This window comes from Ursus maritimus, unplaced genomic scaffold, assembly GCF_017311325.1.
Source record: "Ursus maritimus isolate PB19 unplaced genomic scaffold, ASM1731132v1 scaffold_13, whole genome shotgun sequence".
Taxonomy (NCBI): domain Eukaryota; kingdom Metazoa; phylum Chordata; class Mammalia; order Carnivora; family Ursidae; genus Ursus; species Ursus maritimus.
Window position 1 is genome coordinate 13,689,746 of NW_024423675.1, and position 23,148 is coordinate 13,712,893.

Sequence of the window (23,148 nt, forward strand, 5' to 3'; positions counted from 1 at the left end):
TTTATAATGAGCTTTGAGAGATTTTTCTTATAGACTTGAAGAAAAAAAAAGAATCATAAGAAATTCCAAATGCTGTTAACGAGGTCAAAATTGTTGTTGAAATAGAAAATAACTGTCTTTTAAGAATTGCATATATGTCATGTTCATTGTATCCATGTTTGAGTAGATATCACCAGCTAGCCAGAGTTCTTTGCATTTTACGGGTACGTAATCTGTATAAATGCTTCCATATCAGTAACAAACATACCTAAAGAGTAGTCACCATACTGAGAAGATTGTGTTTGATGCACAGAGTCTAGAAGAAGTGGTAGCATCTTCCTTTAAAATGCATTTCTTTCTGTCGGCAAATGTACATAAAAGATAATAGCTCGTACTATTTCCAGTATTATGCATAAGTTCAAAGCATTTACAAGTCAGCGATTTTTAGACCCTACTTACACGTAGCTGTTTGGGAAGACTACGAGGCAGTCAAGATTTTTTATAGTTATATTATTATATGAAAACTATAAGAGTATAAATGACCTCACAGCTCAAGCAGGAAATTAACTAAACTATGAAACATTAATGTTTCCACATAAAATGAAATTTCAGTGATAGTAAGAATGCTACATTAGTTAACTATATAGCCCATTCTACTTTTAGAATATCATCAATGGCTATTTGATTTAATGGCTGTCATGTGTTTAGATTACTGCTGATTTATTCCAAACCCATTGTTATCAGGGAATAGAAGAAATTCATGCAGTAATCATTGGGAGGTTACCTTCTCTTAATGGAGAACTACCTATGCATTAAGCTACACAAGAAAAAAAATTGTCTTTCAGGTAAAATTGGATTATCTTCTGTCTGTACTTTTGGAATATATTCTTAGGAACAGGTAAGCTCAAAGCCATTAAGAAAACAAGCAACAAACAAACAAAAGGACAGACCCCAAAATGATAGATTTTCTGCTCACCTGGAATAGATCAATTTTGTAAGCACATGGAAGCACATCTAATGCAGGCAGAAATCAATGTGACTCCATGAGGAACACTTCTTGTGGGATTAATCTAATTTCCTTCTGTGCCAGTGTGACAGACTTAGTAGACCCATCTGAAGTCAAAATTTCAATATAACTTGACTTAGTGAGGCTTTCTTCTATTCTGAACTAGATCCCAGTTAACAACCTGGGAAATGTAAACCTTTCTACCAATGCACAAAGGGTGGGCCATAATTTTGGCCAGTGGGGATATTTCAAATAAATCCTAACCAAATTTACACCCAATATGTTTATGCATGATCTCACCAGCACTATCATAAAAACAATGAAGAACACCTAACTTGTTATTTAGCCCTTATTATGTGCCAGGCATTATTCTATGGCATTTATCTGTATTAACTCATGTATTCCAAATGAACAGCAGCTTTAGGTATTGCTTAAAGACATGGACTCCTGAACTTGGGTTCAAACACCAGCATTATCACATAGCTGTGTGGCCTTGCACAAGTTATTCAGCCTCTCTGTGCCTAGGTTTCTTCATGTATAAAACGGGGATAATAATCCTTAGCCCCTAGAGTTTTTATGAGAATTAAATGAGTTATTGTTTATAAAATACTTTAACGGTGGCTGGCCCTCAGCCAATACTACAAACATTTTGTTAGATAACTAAAATGCAATTGGAAAAATAAATTGTCAATTGGAATAACGCTTACTAAGGAGTTGGCCAAAATATTGCTTTTAATGATGATCTTCACATAATGCCCAGTGATAGAAAATAATTGAGTAAGCAGGGTATAATAAAGCAGAAGTAGTACTGTGATCTCAGTGGGACGCTGTTTGAGCATATGTCAAGAACACAGTGCTATAATTACTTAAAATAAACAGACACTAGATTGTGTTGATGGAAGCATATGAAAAACAGCACTGACACTGGGTTTAGTGCTTTCACCTCTTTTTTTTTTTTTAAAGATTTTATTTATTTATGTGACAGAGAGACAGCCAGCGAGAGAGGGAACACAGCAGGGGGAGTGGGAGAGGAAGAAGCAGACTCATAGCGGAGGAGCCCGATGTGGGACTCGATCCCCGTACGCCGGGATCATGCCCTGAGCTGAAGGCAGACGCTTTAATGACTGCACTACCCAGGCGCCCCTCACCTCTTTTCAATAATTATAACCAATTTAATTTTCCTCTTCCTTTTATGCCCTCTCCCTCCCCTTCTTCTTCCTTTTTCCTTTTATTTAAAAAAATGGAGAAAAAGGATATTACCCAGAGGAAAACAACAGCAATATTTTTATTATTGAAAAACATGCTGGAGAAAAATGAGAGTTTAGACTGACGGATTATCTCTGTAGAGTATCTTCTCTTCTAAACAGAATTTTAAGGCATTCTTGTCATATGTCATCATTTAGACAAAGCAAGATGGCCTGTGTTTTTTGATTCACTGAACCTCTGTGACAGTTACGCTGGGCCGTCCACGCACGGAGAATGAAAACCAGACCCTGGTCCTGCCTTGGAAGTGTGTGTGACTCAGTGTGCTGTAAGAACTGTGCCGTTGTGAATCCTAGATAAATCATCACTATAGTGCTTCTCACTATTATTATTTTATTTGGATTTCACACCTCTGATATTCCTTCCTTCTTTTTATGCTATCTCAACATATTTTTTCAAGTCAACTAACCTTCTTTGAGTGCCTCCTCAATCCATGCTCTGTGCTTTTACACAATTTAATCCCCCAAATAGCTCTTTGATACAATTATCATGCTGCTCATTATTCAGTTGGGGAAACTGAGAGTCAGAAAATTTAACTCGCTTAAGGCTCTCCGACCAGATAGTGGTGGAGCTGAAATTCAAACCCTGGTTTGCTCTACAATCCGCCGATTTCTTCTGAGCCTCATGTTGAGTTGTACTGAAGGAGTAAATATGGAAAAGTGCCTCCAAATAGTGTTTGCTCTTTCATAGAATAATATAGACCACCCTAGGTGGTTTCTGTTTCTTCAAGTCATATATTCAAAGCTAAACAAATATGTATTTCTTTGTCCTTGACATTCTTTCCTCCTTTCCTTCTGAAGTTTCTCTTCTCTTGAACATTTTAAAGCACATTTCTGAATTGTTTCTTAATTTTAGGTTGTGTCCACGACTTCTTAATACTTCTCTGGGAGTATTTAGTTATGTCATTGGGGAGATGCTCACAGGAGGTTGACCTTTTTTCCTGACTCTTGAAGCAGGAAGTGCTTGTCTGGTCTTCTGCCTCCCAGGTATAGAGAAGGCTCCAGTGTACCACCTCACTACTGTTTCTTTCTCACAAAACAAAGCCAACAATGCTTCTTACCCTTTGTCTTCTAAGAGCCCCTAAAGGCCTAGTAGGCCGTGTTCATATTTTCAGTTTGAGTAGCCTCATTACTTGACTTATTTTAAGAGCAAATTTCTTGGGAGTCTACTGTTCCCTTTTTTCAGATTTTATGCATGTTTTGCATTTTCCTCTGTAATACAGAGATTTTTGCTGAAATATAAAAAAATAGGGTATTCTTCAAATCTTCAAGCAAATGTTCCTAACCAGATTAGGGTACCATGTTTTTTCCTGTGTATTTATGTATCCCGGCACTAGGATGGATGTTCTAGGGGATAGAAGTACCACACTCAGAAACACGGACCTCAAGATGAGCTATGTTTGATCTTAGAACCTGCACAATTGTATTATGGAAGCCCTTCTGAGAACACATGATGGTGTATAATTATAAAATATATAAGTGTGCCTATTTGTGTTTCATAAATACTTGGCATGGTTTGGGCGGATATAAAAAATAGACTATGAATTTGTTAAATAAGCCAATATAGTGCCCATATGTATACTCTTCTTTCAAAAAAGCAACATTTTTCCTGGCTAAGATTTTAATTTTGAGTTAATTTGAGATACTAGAACCATAATTATATCACTCACTTTTTAAGCAACAAACCTTTAAGCCTTTCTCATAGAGACTTCCTAAAGATTTATTTAGACTTTTTAATTAGATTTCCTTTTTATAGTTAGCCTTATTGCATGTCCAAATTTTTCACTCCTTTACCTCTTCTTTCCTATTTCCATGAGATCAGAATTCTTGCTTCTCCATGATGCCATTTAATTCTCAATATTATTATTATTTTAATGTTTTTTATTATATTATATTAGTCACCATACAGTACATCCTTGGTTTCTGATGTAAAGTTCGATGATTCATTAGTCGCGTATACAATACTATTTTCTAAACAGATCCCTTAAGCTTTCTCACTCCCCTGCAACTGGTGCCCCATTCCTCTCTCCCATGCAATTGAATGGAATACAATCTCTAGCCTATTTATTTAAATGTATTACATGCACTTTTCATGGTTTTTCACTTTTGAATTGCAGTCACTCAAAGGGCATGGATGATTTCTGTTCACTTATGCGATAGACAAGAATAATATAAGTTGTGTTGACAAATAATGAACACAAGAAACATCTTTTCTGAGCTAAGCAACTTTACTATTAAAATGAGAATAAAAAATACTGAAATTCTCTCAAAAATGATTTCAGAAATCTGCTTACTGAAAACATTGCATAATAATCACCTCTAAGGATTAATCTGATACCCTTGGAAATGTTGAAATTTTATTTTGGCATTTTGTTAAAGAATTTTCCATATTTCCACCAATAATTTTTCTACTAAGTGTGAAGGCTCTTGAAAGATCCTCTCCTTCATATACTGAGGAACATTGTAGCAAAGCAGTTAAAAGCAAACATCAGAGACAAACTGAAGGTATTAAATCCTGGTTTCACCACCTATCAGCTATGAGACCTTGAGCAAATTATTTAATCTTTCTGTGCCCTAGTTTCAGAGGATAATAACAATTCTTACACACAGGATTATTATGTGGATTACATTAGTGATATATGTTAAGAATATAGAACAGTGCCTAACACGTTGCAAGGGCTGGGTGCCTATTAATTAATATTGTTCTGTGATATTATTTTATTATCTCCTGAATTAAACTGTTAATAATACCCTAATTCTAGTGTCCCTTTATGCCCTGTGGCTTTTCTGTTTTCCTATAATCATCATCAATTTTTGCTTCTCTAACTTATGACTCATTATGAAATAAATGTCTTTCATCTCAAGTGTTGTAGTTCCTGTTTTCTCCTACAACGTGTGAAATCAGTGAAAGCAGAGGGTGAGCTAAATATCCTAACTATCCTCTCCGAATTGCATTGATTAGTCTGATGCATGGTGTTAGGTGCATTGCCAATTAGTAATTTCTTTCATCACCATCATCATCATCATAGTCATCACCATCACTTGATCATGATTATGATCTCATCGTATCTAACCTTTATTGAGTGCTTAAGACCTGTGAGGAGCTACTCTAAGTACTTTACATTTACTGAATCATTTAATCTTCACAAAAATCACATAAAGTAGGTAATAGTATCCTCACATATGTGGAAATGTGGAAGGAGTGTAGTTACTCTTCCTGCTTCTAAGTCTTACCTTTGCACTGACTCTGAGAACCATTATAGCTGAAACATTCCCTTATAGGTGATCTACTGTCCCTTCCCTGCTGAAGATGACACAAGGCCATTAAAGGATGATGCTATGTTCATCATTTCCCCCATGACAATTTTGAAGATTATTTTAGGAGACTGTGTGCAATACTTGAACACATGTATTACTCTGACTGGTTTTGGCAGGCTCTAAGCATGTACCACATTAATTGTGACATAGAATAAGAATGAGTTGTTGTGTGGGGTTGTGTGTCCTGCCTCTTGGAATGATAAAATGGAGGAGCTCTAACTATAATAAATTGAAAAAAAAAATGGCCTCCAGGATTGCTCTGTGGTAGGTGGGGCCAGCCTAGTGGGGTGGGAGGAGAAGGCTTGGCATTTCACAGAGACAGATGCTTGAATGGATTTTGCAGGTGGTTTTATGTTAGTTCATGGTGGGCTCATTGGCAGATCTTTCCCTTGGCTCTTTTAGTTCAATCCTGGCTTGAGAGGACGCTGTGTATCTCTGCTGGTGATATACATACAATGACCTTGCCAATATTTTACCAATTCACATTAGAATATATTTCTATTTTCATCTGATTTCAATGCAGCAGGTGTTTTTCTTTTAATTTAGATTTTTAGAAAGCCATGTTATGGATGAAATTTCCTTGATTGCTATTATGAGTCTGCCATTAAAATGCAGGTTAAGAATAGCTTCTTAGATATCTGTTCTTGTTGACTTATTTAAAAATCTCACATGCAATATTTTGGACTGAAATAATGAAAGCTGATACTTGCTGAGGAGTCAGAGTGTCAATGTTTCAGCAACTTTACCCGGATTATAGCTTTTAATTCTCACAATGGTCCAATGAGGCAGGAACTATAACAATCCCCATATTATCCCTGAGGAAAACAAGACGTGGAGGGGTTAAACCTGATGCTACTCCGGAGGTAGCTGAGTAAGATACTGCCCCCAGGCTTCTGTCTCCAGAACCCATGTTCCTAACCTGATGCCACCTCCTTTCGGACAGCCATCCTTTGGCAGGGGGCGTCACTGCACAGACTTTTCCTATAGCTGTCAAGCACAAAATGAGCTAAAAGCTCTTTTACAGAGACATACAAAATTACAAGTTGAAGTTGTTTTTCTGTGTTTTCTGCTTTTTCCCAGCTTGAGAATAGGAGACCTAAGTTTTTATTTTAATTAGTAACATTGAAATACATTAAATAGATTCTGTGGCGGCAGCTGTGTATTCTCACTTTGACTTGAAAACTACATTCATTGATATCTTTTTAGTCTTTGGAAAGAAATCTATTGTCCATTATAGCTGCTACTGCTCTGAACCCTTTAGATAATTGTCCATGCAAGAGTCTGTTCTCTCTTCTTTGGGAGAATAACAATGGCATACTGTACTTCACAGGTGCAAAAACGAAATGATTTGCTCCATCATTTAGTTTGCTTAATTTACAGCTTTTTATGTTTAATTATGTCTATTGTTCATAGATTGGATATTGAGGATCCAACAAAGATGATATTTTGAATCAGCTTTATAATGTCATTGAGTAGGTCTTAAACTGCAGGATACTTAAATCTTTTCTCCAATTGCAACAGTTTGGATATCCTCAGGGGTTCCGAGCTGTCTTCAATTATGCCAGCTGTCTGAATGTGGAATGTAAAACTACTATTACAGTGGGGAATTAAATATTATTTGGCCCAATTTTACCTTTCTAGTCAAAAGTGAATAGCATGTGCCTGCATATGCAGTGAAAGTAGACAGATGTAGCATGTGCAAATATGCTGTGGGTACAATTTCCCTTTCAAAGCATTTATGATTTGGAGAGAACACCCATCTGCCACTAATAAGTTGAGTAACCTTGGGTGTGCTTCTTTACCTTTCTGGGTTTCTATTTCCTTAACTGTAAAATAAAAAGGTTATTATAAATCTTTTGGAATCCATTTGGGATAGAATCATGAATGTTTTGTAACCTTGAGAATTTTGTTATTCTTACCTCTGTGCTGCTTCTGCTCCAGCATCCTGAAGAAGCCTCAGGTCAGCAGCCAGGTAGGGCACACCTCTTGACTCTACAGTTTCCCCAAGAATGGACATCCAAAGGCAAATCACTGTCATCTCAAACTTCCTCCGACCTTGTTACCCTTAGAGATGCATGTTTCCTGAAAGCTTGTCCAGAAAACATTGAGAATGAAATTTATAAGAATTTGGGATTTTTCTTTAAAGATTTTATTTTTATTTATTTGAGAGAGAGAGAAAGCATGCACACACACAAGTGGGAAGGACAGAGGGACAGGCCAACTCCCCGCTGAGCACAGAGCCCCACGCCACACAGGGCTTGATCCCAGGACTCTGAAATCATGACCTGAGCTGAAGTCAGACGCTTAACCGACTGAGCCACCCAGGTGCCCCTGGGATTTTTCTTTTTGAGCCTGGGGCACAGTAAGCTTCCAGCGGATTCTTCAAGGTGTTGTTCTTATTTAGAATTGTTTCATATAACATTTTTAAGTAGGTGGCTTAGGTGCTATTCCTGGCTGTGAAGAATCGAGGGTTGGTGGTCACTTTTTTGAGCCCATAAAAACTGTTCTAGTTCATCTTTGAATGCCATCTTAGGTTATGCATAATTTATCCTACTATTCATTTTTACCACCATCCATAGGCATGGGAGACCTAGGGAATAGGGTTAAAGGAAACAAAATTTTAGGGGAGTAGGAAGACACTGTGGGACATTTATGATCAGAAGCCTACATCTGTTTTCAGTTAGTTATTGGGTATGACCATGCCTGGATCTGGCTGAATCCCAGAATGAATGAATTCTTTCATTCATCTAAAAACAAGAATTTGTTGTGCACCTAGCTTGTGTCAGGCATTTTTCTAGACCTTGGGAACACTGATATGAATAAGACAGACAAAACCTTTGGCATCATAAGACTTTATATGCCAAGAAGAGTTCAGCACTGAGATGGGAGTTGACTTTCACCCAAGTATCACCTTTATGCCCACTTATGTAATTCTCCTCTCTAGTCTGCTTCCTTTTTGGTTGTTGGAATTCTATCTTGTCACAAAAAACAGATAGTACTAGGAAACAGTGAAGTATTAGTGTAATAGACTATGTGATTATATAGTGGCCTCTCACTTTGGGATCTGTGGCAAGGACTCTGAGATGGGAAGATGGGCATAAAGCTTCAGCATCAAGCACAGTGCTGACCTAAGGTAACCAGTAAATCATAAATAAGAAACGTTGGGTGAATTTTAATTTGGTCTGTCATCAGGTTTGGTCATGGTGAGGAGTGACTGGAAGAGAGGGAGGCATGTGTGGTTTTCTCCCAGTGCCATTCCTGGGGGGTGGGAGAGAAAGACTATCCATCTACTTGTATTTCAGAAAAGAGAAGACCTTGGAAGTAGGAGTAAATTTTTAGGCATAATGTACAAATCCCATATTCCTGTCATTTGGCAGTGTAAGGAAATTTGAACGGAAAGATTTCAAGTGAATTGTCAGAATTATACAGAAAGTTACTCAGAAGTTTTTGATGCTGAAGCGTTGAGGTGGTGAATTTAGCGTTCTCTGCTTTCTGGCTTTAAGAGGGCAGTCCTGAGCTTCTACCCAGAGGATCTCTAGTCCTTGCCTTTTTTTTTCCCCCCCCCTGGAAATATATTATGGGTCTCATGCTGCACAGTCTCCTGCTTATTCTCTGGCTGGATATTTTTTGAGTAAAACTTACGGATTCTCTCCCATCCCCACATTATCTCCTCATTTTCTAGGGGGCGAACAGTAAAAGGGTTAGAGAAGATAATCATTAAAAGTTCTTGGAGAGTGGTTCCTGCCTATCCAAAATTTGACCCTGCTGCTTTTTGGCATTATGTATGGGTGGGAAATCTCACTGTGTGCATCAGCTCCACTGGCCTTTGGGACAGTTCACTGCACACAGCGTGGCACTAATATGACACTCTGCCCAGCACAGATGTGTCTAACCTGGTGTCTGTACACCTGAGAATTGGAAAGGTAATGTGCTCAGCATTCTATTATAAGCTTATTTCTCGAGGCACTTCAAAAGCCACTAATGAAAAAGGCTCCCCTGCCACCTGAGGCTTCCTTTTACTCTTTCATTGGTGTTCCGAGGTGATCAATAGGAAATACTCTCAAAACACTCTGTCTGAAGTTGAAACTATTGAACTCTGATAAGTTTCGGCAGTTCTGCACGACAGCATGCTCTTTAACTCCCGCTTGTAATCATGTTGGAAATGTACATGATCGAATTATTCATCCCTCAGTGCTATCCCTGTGAATATCTCATCGTCACTCATTCACTAGTCGAGGCCAGTTCTCTGTCAGGCACTGAGCAAAAATAAAAAATATTTCCCAGGAGCTCATATTTTTGGAAAGGGACAGAAAAAACATTTGACATACAATATCACGAACACCGTAATAGAGTTATATACAGTGTATCATAGGATTATATGACACACCAATAAATATTCAAAGTGATTATCCTTTGTCATTAGGAAGTAGTTAAATGTTTCCAAGATTCTAGATGAACAGGTTGGAATTGATCAAATTAATCATAGAAAAAGTTAATTCAAAATGTGTTAATTAAAGGGATATGTTTCAGTTCTAGAAACTGTCATTATTCAAAATATTTTATTTTCTAGAAATTTCTGATTAGTAAAGACTTATTTTGTTTGTACCCTCCTATAACCTCAGCATTTACAAGTCCTGGCACATAGTACAAGCTAACTAAATATCTAATGAATAAGTGAATGACCCTTAAATGAAAAAGAATCACGATCAGAATTTTATTACAGATTCATAGCAGAAATGACCACAGGGAGATTACAGTCAAGGGCTTAGCCTGTGCAGAGAACTAATAAGACCAAAGTCAGTTTCCTTCCTGGTATGAGCAAGTTGAATTTGTATCATGGAAGGCAGCAGGGAAAGATAATTGGGAGTTCAGTTGAAACAACCAGGTTCTGCCGGCCATAGATGAAATTTTAGAGAATTGGAAGGAACCACAGTAGTCTACAAAGAAATAGGAATAAGAGCTAAAATAGAAAAGAGCCAGAAAATGCTTTAAACCTTATCAGGAGACATCTTAAATCTCAGTGCTCAGTCCATGCTTCCCTGTCTATACCACTTTCCAAAAAGCTGCCTACTGACAGGCATAGCTGCCTCAGTGGACTGATCATGTTTGGGCCACTTCCTTGTCCGTACCTGGTAAGATCTGGATGGACTCCTGATCCATGCACAACTAACCCATGCTTCTAGGCCTGACTTGGCATCAGAATTTGAGGTGTGTCTCTCTATGTAAGCAGAGGCTAAAACCATTAGCCGGGAAATGGAATTAGGAAAGTCATGGGTGAAGCTATGAGGGAGCAGAAGTCAGAAGGAAAAGAGCAGATTATACAGGATGAGAGGAGACTCCAAGTGAAAGAGACACCAATCAGCCCCAGAGAGACAAGAGGGACGGGTTGCCAAGTCACCTGAAGATTTTTTATTCCCTGTACCCATGTCTTTAGAATTCACCGCCCCACGATCCCGACACACTTAGACAACCACACACTAGATTTGTTCTGTGCAATCCATCCACAAAGCTGATTAAAATATTCAAACTGCTGATTTGTTGCTGTTGGAATATTAGGTGGAATTAATCAAGAGAATTGTGTAGGTCAGACCATTTCCATCGTTATATTTGGAAGAAAATTCAAATCTCTTCTTCTAACTGTCCCATATCTACTCCTGTTTGGGTTAGGCGGCCTTCCAGAGCTATGCATTAAACTCGGTATATATCACTATCACAGCCATCAGTATGGCTTTAAAATGCTCTCTTAATAAGACTCTATGTCTGTATTCTCCACTAGAAGGGGGGCTTCTTTCAGTAGGGTTGTGAATCACTGATTTTTTGCCCACCACAGTGCCACAATAATGTCCAGCACTGAGTATGTTCTTGATACATGTTTGCTATTAAAAAACAAAATCTGTACCTGTGTGTAGAAAGGATACTCTTTGTTATTAAATATACTGATTTAAATTTTGAATCTTTTCCCGAATTAACCATATTTTTATGTAACCACTCAAAAGTGAATGGATAATATATGATGAGGTTACAGTGTGACCTGGTGATCTTATAACTGGATACAAAAGACAAGAAAAGAATACAATAATGAGTTGCAATTAAATTTAATTTTCATATCATTCCTGGTCATTTTTTTGTACTGATAGTTGAAATATTATTGAGAAAAATTTCAATACTGAATACTGAAAGTATGCTGTTTAGATGCCTTGTACCATTCACTAATTCGTTTTGGAGTTTCCTTCCACACTAGGGATTGATACTTGGATTTTACTGCTTCTGTTGTGACAGTGCTTTCTATGCTAGTGACTCAAAACAAAAGTCGTGTTAATCTTCAAAATAAATGAGGTTTTCACACAGTGATTGGATATGCAGAGGTGTGCTGTGCTCTAAGTAGAATTAGTTTCCAGTCAACCCCGCTGTTGTAATTATAGGGTCCTTAGAAAGGTTAGTGGAATATAGCCCCTAATCGCAAGCAGCATGCATTTGATGGCTCTCTTGATTTTTAGAAAACAGCTAGCTGTAGTTCTTCGTTCTTCTTTTCAATGTCAAATCTGACATATCTGCATTATGAGACATGTAGCTATTTTAGAGTAACTTCTATTATCCAGAGGAATTTGGCCTTCAAGTTTAGTCAAGAGAAGGACACATCATAATTAAACATTTTTATCCATAATTTTACGTAATTGTCTTTCTGTTGGGTACGTTCTTTCACTTACAAGAAACATTTATAATATGTGCTTATTTAATCCACAATTATAATATTTTGTAAAACTTTTAAATATGAATTATTTCAGTAATTGTTACTTTTTAAATTACATTTTCATGTATGTGGAAACAAACACTTTTAAATTCTTGGTCATTTTGACAACATTATTTGATTTAATTTTTTACCTAACTATTTATGTTGAGGTAAATACAAATATAAACATTGGTAATGAATGGAGAATTTGGAGAGGGGGGTCTTTTATATGAGTAATAAATGTCTAGCTAACCGCTGGAACACTATGTATTAATATAAGAAAGAAAACCAAAATTACCTAATTAGTAATGAAGGAGAAGGAGGACAATAGGAACAGTGTTATGAATGGAGTATTAAACACTGAAGTTTTCAGTAACTGATTACACTATTTAATGTTAACATTTAATCAGAAGGTGCTGGAACAAGTACATTTTTATTTTTAATGCTATGTATATTGCAGATGTGAATCCAAATTGCAAATGTCTATATATCTCCATAAATGCTAATCATAAGGACAGGACACTTTTGAAAGTTATCCAAAGGTCTTTTTTCTATAAAACATTACAATAGTAAAAGTTTAATCTTCATTTAATTTTCCTACTTTCATTAGCAGATTTAGCTAATATGATAGATTTTTTTAAAAAAGTTGATTTGTTCAAGAAATGCTACTATCACTCTGTGATAGATATTGGAAATATTTTAAGATTGTTTCACAAGTTTAACAGCTCTCCCTTCATGTGCTTTTGCTGTTTTTTTAAATTCAATTATAGAAGAAATGTGTCAGAAGGAAAATGATTGAACTATAGGAAGCCCTCACAATAACTGCCATTTATTGAGGGCTTACCCTGTGCCAGGCACCCTATTAAATGGTTTACGTGCAGCAGGTTGTTTTGTCTTCTCCACAAACCTGTGAGATTGGTGCTATTATCCCCATTGCACAAAAGAGGTAACAGGTGTGGACAGTGTAAGCCTCTTGCCAAGATCACTTAGCTGGTAAATGGTGGATTGAGTATTTAAGCAGGTCTGTTTAATGACAAACCTCAGGCTTTTAAATACTATACTATATCTTAGGTACCTGCTTCATGATGATATTTTGAGGAAGATGAACGATATGATGAATTTGTGGTACTTCTCGGTGGATTAGAATTAGAAAATTTTAAGTATCCTTAGAGTTTGAAAGAAAGTTCTGTAGAATTTTGAAATTAGTTTTGACTTCATATAAGCACTTGTGTTTTTAAAATCTTTGTTCTGAAAAATTGGCTTTGGAGTTAATACAGTCTAATATAGTAAACTTACGTATATAGTATAACATGACATGCACTGTTAATTATTTTTCTAGATTCCTACTTACTGGAAATTTCTCGACTTCTTTTTTAGACAATTCAAGTACCATGAAAATTAGAGGTGATATCCCTGATTCTCAGAGTAAGATCCTTAAGTATTGTCTACTGTAAAGTCAGAATTAAAACTCATCTAGTTTTGGTGCTAGAGCAATTAAAAATATATATGTCAGTAATAATTTTCAAGCCAGCTCTCTATTAACTGAGGTGTTTGTTCACCAGACTCCTATTTATTATGTGTACCAGATATGTTAAGGTTTATTAAATTTCTACTTAACTATGGAACTTTATTTAGCCTCAGTTTAATAAAGTGGGTTTTTTTGTTTGTTTCTTTGTTTCTATATTATATAGTCACGCAGCCTTCCTTTTTTCTGCATCCAGTGTTTTTGGTTTTGGTTTTGTTTTTTTCATATTCCCATTCCTAACTCCTCATCATAGAAGGTGGCAGAATCATCACCACCTATTCACAGTAGCGACTCATAAGAAATGAAAGGTCTTAATTTTTCTCATCTACAACAGAAAACTTCTAGTGTGACACTTCCTTTCTTTTGCCTTCCAGTCTCAGAGGAGGGACAATTCCTACTCACTTTCAGCGACCTGTGCACCTGGCATCTCTTCCTCTTCATCTCTGTCTACATCAAACAAGTACTCCTGTTATTTGGTTTCTTAAATATCTACTTCCAGCTTATAAATCTACTCAAGATTTCCTTCTCCTTAAATTCCTTCCCTCATCATTGCTTCCCCCTCAAGTTACTCTCTAATCTCTTCACTGCCCTTTAGTAGGGAAGTGTAGCGAAAGTGATCTGTAGTTTTCCTATCTAATTACCACCCACTCCTTCCTTAATCCTTTATTATCTGGCTTCTACCCACAGCACTGCAGTGAAATCATTCTTACAAAGGTCATCACTTCCCTTTAAATAGCCAAATCCAACTTCCTATTCTCTGTGCTCATTCTGCTCAACCACTTAGAAGCCTGTAGCGTTCCTACCCACCCAAGCCTTCCATATTTAATAAATGTTCCTTAAGTGCCCGTTATGTGCAAGGCTTTGGCTTTAGAAGATGGATTAAGGCCCATGTATGCCCACCTGGAGCCCCCATTTAAATGAGAGAGACCTATGCAAAAACAGTTACCACAGAGGGAGATGACAGCTTTAAAGTAACTGTTTGTCAAGTAAGACAGTAGGGCCAAGAGTGGGGAAATTCCACAGAGGAAGTGGCATCTGAAAGGATTGGTGGGTGGGAATTCCAGGCAGATTAAAAGGTACAAGGCAACACGGAGTTGAGAACCAGCACAGCATGTTTTGGAAATAGTGAGTGTGGTTCAAGCTTACAATGCCTGAGGATGAGATGGGAGTGAGTATAATGGGAAGTTGGAAACAGTTCAGGGCCAGATCACAGATTTGAAACTTTTTTCCCATTGCCCCTGTTCCTCCCATTTAATTCTTGTTTTCTTTGATTGACTCCCATTTTTTCAGGCTACCCCTCAAAAATTACTTTTCCATGATATGGCATCATTTTACACCCAGTCCCAGGGAATGTTATCTACTTCATGTCTTCGAGCATTCTGGTAGGCACATGCAGTTTACTGTCATCTATAAATCTCTGTCCCTGGCCTCTCCTCTGAACTACAGATGTGTGTTTTCATCTTTTGCTGTATGTCAGTTCACCTCATAACAAATATGGTCAAAGTCAAAGTATATTTAATCTTAAAACTTCTTATGTTTCTTTAGAATTCGTTGTCTCTTCAGGGAATTGCCACTGAGCGTTTGGTTACCAAGGAAAGAAGGTATTATGTGAGTTTTTCCTTCCTTCCTCTGGATAACCCTGATGAAAGGAAGAGAAAATTCTTTTCTACCCTTCAAAGTCTTCCAGCTGGACTAAAAATTAAATTTACATGAGACAGATTAATGGGAGAAAAAAAGAAAAGCAAAGTTTTATTGTGTGCACACGAAGGCTCAATTACGAAATTGAGACCTAAAGAAATTACCAAGCAGGCAGTTTTTATACTTTTTAGATAAAGAGGCTATAAACCTGTGAGGAATTGACAGGACAAAGAAAACTTAAGTTTGGGAGTTCAGTGAGTGAGGAATTCTAAACAGTATTTGGTCAGGGGTATTAAATTAGTAAAAAGTAACAAGAGTTTATATAGCCTTCTTGGCTCTAAATTTCCCATCTTTGGGATAGTACGTCTCTTCAACTCCTACTACAAGGGAGAGTATCTTTCACATGGGAGATTTATTTTCTGCTTTTAGGGGGACAGAGGAGGGTCCAAGTGTCCTTCTTGCATTGGCTGCCTCTTAAGTAACTTTTACTTTAAATCCCAATATGCCAAGTGGCACATTCTGGGGCAGCTTGCCCTTGGCCCCTGCACCTACATACAATCAGTATTCTACTAAAATACTTGCTGTGTCTAACTCATTTTTATACTCACCTAGTTCATGCCTTCATTACTTTGACCTAAACTGAGTATTTTAATGGTTATTTCACTATGTGGAGCTTCTTTGCCAATTTGTCTTTTATACCAGAATTAACAAATCAATTAGATTTACAAATAAATATAAATAATAGTTTAATAATATTAATAATAAATTTAATAATTAATTTAAAATAATAATATTTATTTTATAAATAAATAAAATCCAGCTTTGCCATTCCAGTCCAGAGGAGCTCTACAATCTTGCTACAACAATCTTGCTTGCTGCCTCTTCCTGAAATCCCCTACATGACCACCCCTACTCTGTGGTCCATCAATTCACTAAATATGCTTGTGTGTTCCTCTGAGGATTCATTCAATATTATATGTCCATCTCCTCACCTCACTTCCACTTCATGAAATGAGCTCCCATTTTCTTCTAAGGCTCAGTGTTTTTAGGTCCTCTTCCGTGTACTTTATTGTGTAGCTCCAATGGAAACTAATTGGTCTTTGGTGCTTCCTTAGCATGATTTAAAGCTCTAATAATGTCCTTGTATTCTATTTTGTTTCTATTCTACCTAGATAAAGTAGTTAATTTATCTATTTATCTAATTGGATTTGATTTTTTAAAAGCACTTAAGATGTTTTTGCATCAATTTTTATTATTAGAATAATACTTTGTATTTGTTACTACTTGGACATTGTAGTGTGAGTTCAAGTCAACCTCCTGTTCAAGTTCTAGTGTTCTTTGTGTTGACCATAGGTATCTCAGTTGTTTGGAGATTAAGACTGTATGTGATGTATTTATTTGACTGTAAGTATCTGCAGGACAGGGATTTAGCCATATTTACAATCAATTACTCCCAGCAATGTTGGGCATATAATTATGTTCAAGTATTTGTTAGTTTAATACCTACATCTTTAACTGCCTTATAATTTTAATAACAATGGAGAGACGGCTTCTATGTAAACCATGCATATTTATAATCCCTTTGAATCTCCTTCCCTCTTTCCACCAAATGCATTTGATTTAGCTGACTCTACCACAGGCTCTCAAAAACTCTGGACTTTCTTTTGTCATCATATTCATTTCAGAATTTGTATTTCTATTTACCTGTTTACTTCAGAGCCGTCTTCATTAGACTATGAAGTCACTAAAGTCAGTAGTTGTTTTCAGTGTATGTGTGTCTGTGTGTGAGAACAATGAAAGATGATGTGGTTTATATCTCTATGAAATTCAGAACTGTTGTTGCTTAAGTGTAGTAATTTAAAAATACCTATAAAGCATAGCCCTTTTGCTAAATAATCACCCCACTCCATTTTTTTCTGATATTCTCATTTTATAAAAGATACAGGAATTTATGCGAGCAAGAGTCCAGGTTCACTGCCACTTTTGAAAACTTATATTAAATTTTAAGGGTCTCATTTTCATTTAATAAATAACAGAAATCCAAGATATCTGGCTTTTAGTAGTAAAAAATTGTCAATTAAATATTTTTTAACTTAGTAGGTTCTTTTTTATTTGAGTATAAAACTAATTTATTTGGGAATGAACTTTTTTTAGTGGAAAAAGGTATTCAGTTCTTCAAATGAGATATTTGTTACCAAATATGCATATGTTCCTTCACATTTTTCATCTTCTTTAGAATAAGTGGGGCCATGTGAATTGTCTAGCTAATTGTCTAGGCTGTGAGTGACCTTTGTCCCACTGTGGCCAGAGCATTTAAAAACTGTTGTGAGACTCTTGAGATCTCTTTTTCTCCTGTCACAGTGATTATGGAAGCTTCCTTTTCAGATTGTGGGGCCATAAGATGGACCCCTCTGAATCCCTGAATCGTTGCTTGAATTGATGTCTTCTTATAGAGCTGCTGGACCTGCAGCAGACTTAGAGTGAGCCACAGAGATTTTGAAGTTTATTACTGCAGCTCAATATAGCCTACCCTGATTAATACATGAACTTCAGGGCTAATCATGATACTCTGTAGGAAAGTTTTGGGCTGAGCCTCCGATTACAGAGGAGCAACAAATTTGTAACAAAGGTTAGTGCCAAAGGTATCACATCAGTCACCATGAGGGAGCATGGGAGGGAGTATAACTGGGATTCAGGGGTGCAAGAGCACCTGGCTTCAGAGGTCCCAAGCAGACCAGGTTCAGCTCTTCGCCACTGACGAAATCCAAAGGCAGAGAGACTGAGTGATGGTAAAACAAGAAAGGGATTTATTTCAGTGAAGCCAACACCAGGAAGACAGTGGATTAGTGTCTCAAAGGCTGTCTTCAAAGTGCTGAAAATCCTTCTAGGTTTATATAAGAAAAATGTGAGACAAAGGTCAGTGGGAACATGCAGGTGTGTAGTAAAGGTCAGGTGGATCATTGTCATGAGGTCAATCATGTGGGTCTTGCTGGCATCATGGCAGTCCTTATTGCTTGAGGGTGTAGTTTTAGTCTTATCCTGGGATGCTTTGCCCACTGGATCTTTTGCCTGAGTTAAAAGATAAGCTAGAAAGAACTTAATCAATTAGAAAGTGTTAGTATAAACTAAGGTCAAAATAAAAGTAGTTGAAGTCTTCTTCTAGGAGCAGGAGTTCAGGGATCAGGGAAGCCTGGAATAGTCTAAGAAAGAGAGTGTTAAGAGTGAGAGAAATGGGCACAGTCTGTGAACAAAGCAGGGATTCTGGAGGATTTTTCCAACTTGCCACTGCTTCATATCAGAGAAAGAGGTCAGCTTATTTGATGTGCTATTATAAAAGATGCTTAAGAATTGTTACCTTCGTGTAGAAGTATAGTCCTCACAGCCCAATATCTGTCTCCAGCAGTGCCAACAATAGATAGTTTGTGGGATAGCATGGCTCACCTATATCAGATGAGTATCGAGAGACTGGGATATATTCGTTCAATATTCTATGTTTATTTTACTTTATTGGTCCAATGTGAATTTTATCGTCACAATATTTCTTTAACTTAGAGTTTATACTACATGTTGATGAGTTGGATTTTATAAATTAATGAATTTATGGACAAATTAGTACTTTGTAGTAAAAAAATATCTTTTAGGGTTTTAGGGTCAATTCCACCTGACTATAGCTAGTAAGTATTTTCAGGCTTGAAATTAAAGGTCTCGTGTCATTGTTTCCAATGCAAGAGTAGCCTCTCCAATGGTCTTGACAACTTGGTTTGATTATCATTTGGATGCAAACTGTAGATAATTAGAAACTGGATATTAAATTCCAGAAAATCTTAGGGGAAATTAAATAACCAGATAAACTTTTAAAACTGAACAATGTGCTTATTGACAAATAATTTAAAAGACATTATTTAACTCTAATATAAGTCATTCAGGCATCTCTAAATTCTGTTAGATAACTTGATGACTTCTGTAGTGGTAAACATATTTATTTTCTCAAAGCAAAAAAAAAAAAAGTAATTCTTAAATGAAAAAAAATACACCACGAAATCTCACTATTTATAAAAGTGTAAGTCATGTTGTTATTACTAATAGTCCAAAACTTACCATTTCTATTCATTTCTTATCAGTGCGCTAGCAATTTGAAGATAGGATTTTTTTGTGATAAAAAAAATAGCATGATTATTTGGATGCTGTTCAGAATGCTTTTTAAGAGAAAGTACTATTCTAAAGATGCATTGTTTTATTTTTTAAAATAAAAATGATAAAGATATTTGCAAAAATATCGACCATAGTCAATGTTCTGAAGAATGTAGACCTGGGAACATAAATGTTAAATGATAATGTTTGTACTACAGGGAATGGGAAATAAATGTAGGCCTTATTTATATCTTTATCATTCATTGAGGACCTCAGCTATGGGCCAGGCATTGGGCTAGGTGATGAAAGAACTGAGATAGCAACCATGGACACTAGAAACAGATTGTTCATATATAATTTCAGTAAGGTTTGGAGTATTTTCTGCCAAAGAACATGAAAGCTCTAAGGGAGGCCATAGGTTGTATATTTGTGATAACTAGGCCCAGGGTGAAGGTCAAGGAAAGCTCATTTAAGAGTTGCAACATCTCAGCTCAGCCTTAAGTATGAGTAGTTCACGATGGGATTAAATGGATTCCATCCAAAGGAAAGCACTTTAGAAGAACTCTAAATGTCTAGTATGACTGTAATGTAGGATGCAAGTAAAGTGATAGGAGGTGAGAATGAATATGTAAGCAAGGGGCAGACAGAGATGTAGACCCTTGTGCTTTCTGATAAACATTAAGGCCCTTATTTTGAAAACTTTAGGGAGGCATTAAATGCTGAAAAGCAGGGAAATGTCACAGTCAAATTTATGTTTTAGAAATTTCGTGTGGGCAGAATTAAGAAAGATATAAAAAGAGCAGTACGATTGTTTAGAGAGACCAGTTGGGAAGCCAGTATTGTATAGACAAATAATAATGAGTACATAGACTATGAGAGCAGCTATGGGAATGCAAAATAAAGGATATATATACAAATATACAGATGGAAAAATCTCCTGAACTTCTGTGCTGGAAGAGAGATAAGTAGGGATGAGGAAGAGTCAGAGGAATTAGACTGGGATATTTGGGACTTATACGGGGATCATGGTGATGCTTTATAATGCAAGGAATTTGGAAGAAAAATATTTTGAGCAAAAGTGAGAGTTCAGTTTTGAGTTCATGTAGCCTTCAACATGCCTGTGGGATACCAGGTGGAGATGTACGGTGGACAGGTGTATATTAACAATATTAAAAAACAAAAAACAAAACAAAAAAATTCAACTGCGTAAATTTGAAGATCTAATTGACTTTATTAAATAATTCATGAATCAGACAGCTTCCCATCTAACAAATGGGGGGTGGCTTGAGGAATTGTACAAAATGGAAGGTTTTATAGGAAGGAGGGTAAGACAATAAATTTATAAGCAAAAAAGTAAAAAAAAATAAAGGATTGTTCTAGGCATGGTCACTTTCCCTTAGAGGGAAGCCCAGGGAGTCTTTTTTTTTATGATTTTTTATTATATTATGTTAGTCACCATACAGTACATCCCCGGTTTCCAATGTAAGGCTCGACGATTCATTAGTTGCGTATAACACCCAGTGCACCATGCAATATGTGCCCTCCTTACTACCGATCAGCCCAGGGAGTCTTATCATGCAGATCACCTCATCTTCCTTTGAAGGATGGAGAAGGCCATGTGACAGACTAATTAGAATATTTCTGCCCACCAGAATATATCTGACTGATCAAGTGAGACTACATTTCTAGGGGAGGTTGAAACTGCAATTACATTACGTATTAAGCCCTGGTTTACTGACTTGTGTCCTTAACCAAAGCAATACCATTTTGTGTCTATGCTTTTTTAAATTTCTAAATGATCAGAGCATGTTAGAGTTTTTGAGCCAGAGAAAAAAATCTGAGAGTCATCCTTGTAGAAGGACAGTCAATTCAATGACTTTAGATTAATTTAAATTAGTTGCAATACTGAAAGAGGTCAAGAAATGTTCTTGAACCATACTGATTGGATTCAAATCTCAAATCCCCCAGTTACTAACTGTGTAACGTTAGAAAGTCAATTAATCTTTTAATATCTAAATTTCTTCATCAGTAAAATAGGTATGGTATAATAATAAAAACTTGTGAAGATTTAAGAGATAATATCTATAACATCCAAAAGTACTGTAAAATATTCAACAAGTATTAGCTGTATTCCTAAGGAGAGTGTGTAGAAGAGGAGAACTGGAGTTATAACCCCAAGAATATCATTATTTAAAGAAGGAGCAGAGAAACAGTATGCCAAAAATACTGGCCTCAAAGCAAAGGCCAGAAAAATGGGAAAAACAGAAGGTAACTATGTCATACCATAGAGCACAAGGTGAAAGATAATTTCAAAAATAAGAAAATGATTAAGAAGGCTAAAGGATTTGGGAAATTCAGTATTATAAGCATATAGTATATCTACCAGATTTGACAGCTAGAGGTCATCGGTGATTTTTTGGAAATAAAATAATTTTATTGGAAGGTGGAGACTAGAAACCAGAGTAAGGTATGTTGGGGAATGGATTAGAAAGGAAAGAGGAATGATAATTTTCAACTATTGCCTAATTCATTCCTTCAACATACATTTGTTGTAAACTTATGATGTTGAGAACATTGTGTCTGGGATACAGCCGTGAGGATAATTTAGTCCCCGCAGGCATGGAGCTTTTAGTCTGGCAGGAATGAAAGTCATTAAATAACTGCTTGCCCATTTAATTACAATTATAAATTTAATGTTATAAAGAAGAATTGCCTGGTGCCATGAGAGTGCGTACCCCAGGACCTGATCTAATCTTAGAGTTGGAGAATGCCTAACTTGAAGAAAACTTTAAGAGCTGAGCACTAAAAGGAATGTAGGAATTGGAATTAACTCTATACAGAAGCAAAAGGAGAGAATGCCAGGCAGAAAAAAATAGCTTGCACAATGGCTCTAAGAGAAGGAGCATGGCACATTTGAGGAACTGGAAGCAAGCCTGGGAACGGAGACAATGAGCCTGAGGAGGGGGTGGTATGAATCAGGGACAGGGTAGGCCAAATTATTCAGAATGTGATTGACTTAATGCCAAGAAATCGGTTTTCTCTCCTAAGATCAGTGAGGTGCAACTGAAGAATTTAAACATAGAGTGACATGATCATATTGCATTTTGAGATGATCCCTTTGGCTGCATTTTGTAGAAAATATTGGAAGGAGGAAGTATAGAAGTAAGGAAGCCAGCTTAGAGGCAATTAAAGTATTCCAGGTGAGGGGTGATGGTGGATTGTACTGGGTGGTGGTGGGAGAACTGGGGAGAAGTTGGAGGATTCAAAGTGTATTTTAGGAGACAAAATCCATAGGACTTGGTGATTTACTGAGTAGGAGTGACGGGGGGGCAAGAAGTGTTAAGGATGACCTCCAGGTTTCTCACCAACACAACCAGTCAAGTTTTGAAAGTGGACCAGACTTTTGGAAGAAGATGGTGAATTCAGTTTCTGACAGTTTGAGGTGCCTCTGTGATACACAAGTTGCATAGACAGTTTGACATACTGGTTTGGTAACTCTTCAGTTGTGAAGCTATGGGTGTTGATTAGATTGTCTTTGTGTAAAGGACAGATGAAGACC

General features: G+C 36.7%; 1 protein-coding gene across 2 annotated transcripts in view; it reads left to right on the top strand.

The window, feature by feature from the left end:
* Window positions 1-23,148, top strand: part of GRIK2 (glutamate ionotropic receptor kainate type subunit 2) — a 635,255-nt gene that overhangs the window by 151,066 nt on the left and 461,041 nt on the right. The window lies entirely within an intron of this gene.